The following is a 7,993-nucleotide window of genomic DNA, read 5'->3' as shown; positions in this document are numbered from 1 at the left end:
ATGTCACAGCAGCTGGGTCAACTGATTTAACCAGACCCCAGAGCACAATATAAAAACAGTGAAATTGGATGGGGACATGCCAGCCATCTCAAGGTTCAACCTTTTGTGTCCTTTGTAGAACATTTGCCCTGAGAGAGGCAGAGTTCATATGTTTCCAACTTGTTTAATCCTGGTTTCTCATCCTTCTAGAACAAATGTCTTGGAAACCAAAATACAAAAGCTAGCATGCATTTGAAGTCTTCTCGGAGTTAGCAGACAGCTTCAACTTCATTAAATAAAAAAAGAAATGTTAAATTCCACAGATCCTTATTTCCTAATTCATCCAGTTCCTTAGCACCTGGTACCAACAAGTGTGAAAAAAAAAAGAACAAGACAAGATCCTTGCTTCTAAGGAACTTGTGTTGTAAACGAGGAAAACAGGCAGAAATGATTGGAGCACCATGAAAAGGTCAGGCAGTCTCAGGAGCTCAGAGAACTGAGAAGAGAAGCCCCTAACACATCAAAGGACCAAAGGTCTAGGAAGGTTTCAGAGAAAGACCGGAATGAGATTTGCATGATGGAGGAGATTGCATGACTCTGGGGCAGGTGTTCCAAGTAGAGCATGGAAGGTAGGAGGTCAGCATGCATCCAGGGCAAAGAAGAGATAAAGGATGAGGAGGTAAAGAGAGGCTGATCCAAAGTCTAACCGTAGTGATCTTGAAGTCCATGAAAAATTTTTTGTCAAGGAAAGTCACAGATGTGTAATTTTTTAATTGACAACAAAAAGACTGGTTAAAAATAAAGTGCCCAAGGATATATTTGAATACAAGTTTATGTTTTTGAGCACAATGAGTGTCTGGGAATTGTGACCAAATATTTTCAGTCTCATTCCTTCTAAAGACATTTACATCATTTTATATAGCCACAGAAAGATCCCAGTAACAGTTTGACAGGTACATGCCTTCAGGAAGTTCACGGTCAAGTGAGGGACAGACTTGTATTTGATCATTCAACCATATGATGATGGAAGCAAACCTAAAATGCTATGGCAATGCGTGGAAGGACAGAAGGGCAAGGATGAGGGAGTGAGGGAGTGGCCAAGGAAGGCTTCCTGAAGTAAGTGACATTTGAACTACACGTTGAAGTTAGCCAGTTGAGGAGGATACAGAGTTGAGTCTATTCGTGAAGTCAACTGAAGAGATTTTCCTCTAGAGACCTGTTTTGTTCCCCTTGCTTTTACGTAGCTAAGTCTGTGAATCATGAGCCAACCTGCCCTAATTGGCAAGTGCTCCTCTACACCTCTTAAAAAGAAACTGTCCTCACTCCTCCCCTGAGCAATTTGCCTAAATGACCGTATTTGGCTCCATAAGTCACACCTAATTCCAAATATGAAGATTAACCAGATCACATTTCCCAATTATTGTGGTAACGGTCCCAGTGCCTGTCCTTCTGGAGACCTCCTAACACTCCAGGTAGAGACAAGTGCACTTCATAACCTAACGTAACAATTTACTTTGTCCCAAAGGGTCTTGACCAGTTCTTGCTCTGAGGGCACCATCACCAATGTTCTATGGGAAGCCATGAATGATGAGACAAGGAGATTGACAAGAGGAGTCAAAATCCTTCCATTTGCTTGGGATTCTGGCCAAAACATTAAACTCCTTGCCCTGTTTTCTACATTTTTCTCACAGTATCTGCCAGAACAGTTCAATCTGAAGATCCAGGAAGATGATCCATGTAAAAAGTCTCTGTAGAGAGGTCTACACATAAAAGGTATTATTTTACAAAACTGAGAAAACATTCATTGAACTCTTAGAATTTTCCAGGCACTGTGATTGGAAAAGAAAGGCATGAGACATAACTCCCACCCTAGAGCTCATGGACTCACAGAGGAATTTGGATATAAAAACAAATTAAATGTAATACAATATGAAAAGTGTATAACAGAGGGAGTTCCAAAGAGCTGTGGAAACATGGATGAGGAAGTGATTAATTCTCGGCAAGGATCTTTGAATGAGCCACCGAGGGGAGGAGACACTCCAGGGACAAGAAGCAACTTTAGGACAGGCCTGGAGGTCTGAGGGCACTGATCTTACAGGGGAAAGGAGAGTCTGGTTTGGGGTGATCAAGTGTGGGTAATGCTGGAAGATAGGGCAGGGGACCTAAGACATTCTTGGCCCAGGATTGTAAACCTCATCCAGTAGAACTGGGAGCCAGGGGAGATCTTTACAAAGTTGAAAGTGTAGGAACACCAGGACCCAAAGGCTACCACTTATTGAGCTCCTTATATGTGCTAGTACCCATTTTAAGTATTTTTATGTGTTTTCTCTCTTGACCCTTATGACAACCTATGAGAGAGGAGCTATTACTACTCCTTTTACAGAAGACGAAAGTGAGATTTAAAAAGGTCAGGAGCTTGGTCCCCCAATGAGTTATAGAGCTGGGATTCTGACCTCAAGTCTACAGGTGGGTTTGTTTTGTTGATTTTGTTATTGATTTGCATTTGTGTTTGGCAAATGCAGATAAATTAAAAGGCAGAAATACCAAAGAGAGAACTCCTAGCTATGCTTAGGATTGTGAGAGTGTTTTGAAAGTCAAAAATGTATACAAACAGCACTATATGTCAGCAGTTGGCCTGTGATTAAGAAACTCAGCTGTTGATTGAGGAAGACTATAGAAAGTGGAGAGATCTCCCATGCTCATGGATTGGTAGAATCAACATAGTAAAAATGTCGATACTCCCAAAAGTAATCTACATGTTTAATGCAATTCCCATCAAAATTCCAATGACATTCATTAAAGAGATTGAAAAATCTACTGTGAAATTTATATGGAAACACAAGAGGCCACGAATAGCCAAGGCAATACTCAGTCAAAAGAACAATGCAGGAGGTATCACAATACCTGACTTCAAACTATATTACAAAGCAATAACAATAAAAACAGCATGGTACTGGCACAAAAACAGACATGAAGACCAGTGGAACAGAATAGAGGATCCAGATATGAAGCCACACAACTATGAGCAACTTATCTTTGACAAAGGAGCTAAAAATATACGATGGAGAAATAGCAGCCTCTTCAACAAAAACTGCTGGGAACACTGGTTAGCAGTCTGCAAAAAACTGAAACTAGATCCATGTATATCACCCTATACCAAGATTAACTCAAAATGGATCAAGGATCTTAATATCAGACCCCAAACTCTTAAGTTGATACAAGAAAGAGTAGGAAATACTCTGGAGTTAGTAGGTATAGGTAAGAACTTTCTCAATGAAACCCCAGCAGCACAGCAACTAAGAGATAGCATAGATAAATGGGACCTCATAAAACTAAAAAGCTTCTGTTCATCAAAAGAAATGGTCTCTAAACTGAAGAGAACACCCACAGAGTGGGAGAAAATATTTGCCAATTATACATCAGACAAAGGACTGATAACCAGAATATACAGGGAACTTAAAAAACTAAATTCTCCCAAAACTAATGAACCAATAAAGAAATGGGCATGTGAACTAAACAGAACTTTCTCAAAAGAAGAAATTCAAATGGCCAGAAAACACATGAAAAAATGCTCACCATCTCTAGCAATAAAGGAAATGCAAATTAAAACCACACTAAGATTCCACCTCACCCCTGTTAGAATAGCCATCATCAGCAACACCACCAACAACAGGTGTTGGCGAGGATGCGGGGAAAAAGGAACCCTCTTACACTGTTGGTGGGAATGTAGACTAGTACAACCACTCTGGAAAAAAATTTGGAGCCTACTTAAAAAGCTGGACATCGATCTACCATTTGATCCAGCAATACCACTCTTGGGGATATACCCAAAAGACTGTTACTCCAGAGGCACCTGCACATCCATGTTTATTGCGGCACTATTCACAATAGCCAAGTTATGGAAACAGCCAAGATGTCCCAGCACTGACGAATGGATTAAGAAAATGTGGTATCTATACACAATGGAATTTTATGCAGCCATGAAGAAGAACGAAATGTTATCATTCGCTGGTAAATGGATGGAATTGGAGAACATCATTCTGAGTGAGGTTAGCCTGGCTCAAAAGACCAAAAATCGTATGTTCTCCCTCATATGTGGACATTAGATCAAGGGCAAACACAACAAGGGGATTGGACTATGAGCACATGATAAAAGCGAGAGCACACAAGGGAGGGGTGAGGATAGGTAAGACACCTAAAAAACTAGCTAGCATTTGTTGCCCTTAATGCAGAGAAACTAAAGCAGATACCTTAAAGCAACTGAGGCCAATAGGAAAAGGGGACCAGGAACTAGAGAAAAGGTTAGGTCAAAAAGAATTAACCTAGAAGGTAACACCCACGCACAGGAAATCAATGTGAGTCAATGCCCTGTATAGCTATCCTTATCTCAACCAGCAAAACCCCTTGTTCCTTCCTATTATTGCTTATACTCTCTCTACAACAAAATTAGAGATAAGGGCAAAATAGTTTCTGCTGGGTATTGAGGGGGGGAGCGGGAGGGGGTGGAGTGGGTGGTAAGGGAGGGGGTGGGGGTAGGGGGGAGAAATGAACCAAGCCTTGTATGCACATATGAATAATAAAAGAAAAAGGAAAAAAAAATAAAAATAAAAAATAAAAAAAAAAAAAGAAACTCAGCTGTTCAACAAGTATTTTTCAAAACACCAATGTTATATAAGATCCTATGTTAGAGAAAAGAAAGGGTGACTTAAAATAAGGAACTCACTAATAGGAGCTACAAGTCTAGTAGAAGAAAGAGATAAATATGCACTGGCATAGTCCAAAAAAGAAACAGAAAATAAGTTCTGGAAACAAGGGGCAATGTGAATCCTGCAGTGAGTAAGAGGCTAGAAGAAGCAGCATTTGAGAGGCATCTCAAGGTGAGATCACCTCAGTGGTTCCAAATTCTTAATCTAGAGGTGTGCTGGTGAAGATGGAAGAAATATCAAGAAGGCAGACCCTGGCATGCAAGGGACACATTAGGAGGGGGTGGGATGACTGGGTTGAAGCCTGGGGGTTGCAGAGCAGCAGTGTCATTAAAAAATAAGAAAGTCAGGGAGAAGCCAATCTGAAAATGGAATTGAATTTGGAAGAAATGCTAAAGTTTTATGTGGACTGTTCTTAGAGGAGTGGTTCTCAGCCAGGGGAGATTTTTACCCAGCTCCCTCCAAAAGAACATTTGGAAAGGTCTGGATACTTTTTTTGTCATCATCATTGGGTCAGAGCGTGCCATGTGTGGTCAGTAATGAGTGGAGGCTATGGATGTCCCTACAATGAATGGGAGAGTCCCCACAAAAAAGGAGTACCTGGCCAACATGTCACCAATAGTGCCAAGCTTGAAAGACCTTGTCTTAGAGCTCCTCCCAAAGTGTGACCTAAACATCCCATAAGAAAGTAAGGAAATAAGGATAATGTGAAGTCCATTAGCAAATGTGTTACTTTTCAAAGTATACATTTTTAGTGGCTAAAAAATAAATCCTTAGAAAAGGCAACAGCTTTTTAAAAGGATTCCAGAATGCCCACCTACCATGACTATATTCTAGATCCCCGAAGAGCTAATACCACTTTGCCTGGATTCTTTCTTTCTCCTGTCAACACATGGGGAAGGGAGTTGTCACCTTCAAATTCTACCCCATTCCTGTGCCCTGGCTCCATACACCTGCAGGAAAGGAGTAATCTTACAGAATTCCACCCATGATAGCTACTCAATAGAACAGCGTCTTATTAACATGGTAATTGTACTACTCATAGCTGAAGAGAATGTTCTCAGCTTGTGAGTGATTTGGGGGAGTCCAAAGCCCACCTGAGTAGATCTTGGATGATCCCATACATTAGTATATTTAACTAATACCCCCAGAAATTCTGATGAGGGGGCCATGAACCACATTGAGAGACCCTTAATTTAATGGTACACATGGGGTTGGGGAAGGAGAGGAAGTGAATCAGAGGAGTTTGTATCACACTGGCCGGGGAGAAGGCAGGCAGGGCTCTGAGCTGATGGAATTCAGAACAGATGGGCTCTGGTGGGTAGGGAATGAATGTGGTGGTGAGAAAGTTGAGAAGTACCAAAGGAAGAACATTAGAAACTTTATCCATCCTAAGAGTGGATAAAGAGCAACAGGCAGGTGCTGGGGCTCAGTCATTTGCTGACATCTTACCTTCAGAATCCTTTATTTTATTTATTTATTTATTTATTCATTCATTCATTCATATGAGACTGGGGTTCGAACTTGAGGCCTCACGCTTGCTAGGCAGGGACTCTTACTGCTCCAGCCACTCTGCCAGCCCCAGAGTCCTTTCTTTAGCAAATCCTTGGGATTGAATTCCAACCTGTAAACTAGAAAAGTGGGAGATGATCTAACTTAAGTGAGATAAAGGACTCTCTTGTACCCTGTCACTTCCTGGTATTTCTGGGAGCCAAATTCTGTCAAAGTTAATCAAACCCAGCAAACTTAGGCCAGACCAAAAGAGGGAAAAAAAGGAGCCAACACTGGTGGTTCACGCCTGTAATCCTAGCTACTTAGGAGGTGGAGATCAGGAGGATCTTGGTTCAAGGCCAGCCTGGGCAAATAGTTCACAAGATCCTATCTCAAAAATGCCCAACACAAAAAAGGATTGGAGGAATGACGTAAGTGTTAGAGCACCTGCCTAGCAAGTAGGAGGCCCAGACCAGTACCCAAAAAGGGGAAAAAAGGTACTCATTGGTCAGATCATGTTAGCTTTGATTTTCTAGTGACTGGTGGTAATTCATTCATCTGATAAAATTTTTTTGAGGACTGGAGGTATGGCTCAAGCAACAGAGTGCCTGCTTTGCAAGTGCAAAGCCCTGAGTTCAAACTCCAGTCCCACCAATTAAAAAAAAAGACAAAATAAAAATTTTTTGAGTAGCTATCATAGGTTATGAACTGTTCTACAATGCATGTAGTATGCCATGGTCATCTGTCTACTATCTCTGTCTTTTTGCTCTGTCCATTGCTTCCTCCCTCACTCACCTAACCCTCAGAAATGAGGAAAAGGTGGGGGGAACCTGAACAAAATTCAGTCAGTTTGGCTACTTGTTAATGGTTTTAGTGAGCAGTTGGATGGTGGAGTCCTGGAGTCAACAGTAAGTCCTGTGGCATCTCTCCAGGCATCCTTCATCTCCTTGCCCCCATGTTTGTATGTCAATGGGCTGACTAGTATGGTGAGATGGTGAACGTGTAAATGCATCTCAAGTCCTTAAGACAATGTTCCCGGAAAACATAATTCCACCAAGAGGACCTGTGTAGCCAGAAGTGGAAGCTCCATTGGCATAATACCAAGGCATGGTAGAGTCATGGTGGACCCAGGTCAATTGGAACATGTGAGTGTCCCTGCTCCCTCCCACTCCCGCTCTATATCTGCTACTGCTGAGAACCAAACTCATAAAGTTCACCTCCTTAATATTTCCAAACACTGCTGTGTTAAGAACCTGGCTGTCTAGTGTGTCACAAAAAGAAAAAAAATTAAAACTCTGACAACAAAAATTACTATTCCAAGCAAAGTATTATTTTATGATGACATTATTTTTTAAATTCACATTTTTCATTTGTTATAACATGTAGCAGCTCTGTGAACACACAGATAAGAGGATACAATAGATATTTGACAGTGTAGTTCTCAGAATATTTGCATATCCAAGAGACTATTTCAGCAAGTATACTTAGACTGACCCTATTAACCACTCACAATATTTTGTCTTGAATCCAATTCACACTCTATAGACATGTCCAATTCACATCTCAGCTCTTACACTGTTTTCCCTTTTAGACTTTATATTAGGAAATAAATCCATAACATCAAATTTAATGGCAACATCTCTCCGGCTGACATGATTGAAAGGGAATTTCACTCATTCCTGGTTACTCTGGTTCTTAATTTGTTCTTCAGCATACCTGGGAAGCAGCCTGTTTTATCAAATCCAATGTAAGGAGTTGTTACTGGTGCAGACTTCACCACCTGGTACTGGCTTTTGCAAGGCTGGAGGGTGACTACAAGA

This window comes from Castor canadensis, chromosome 15 (assembly GCF_047511655.1).
Source record: "Castor canadensis chromosome 15, mCasCan1.hap1v2, whole genome shotgun sequence".
In the NCBI taxonomy this organism is placed as follows: Eukaryota; Metazoa; Chordata; class Mammalia; order Rodentia; family Castoridae; genus Castor; species Castor canadensis.
The sequence above is the reverse complement of the archived record's forward strand: the minus strand, read 5'-3'. Positions refer to the sequence as shown.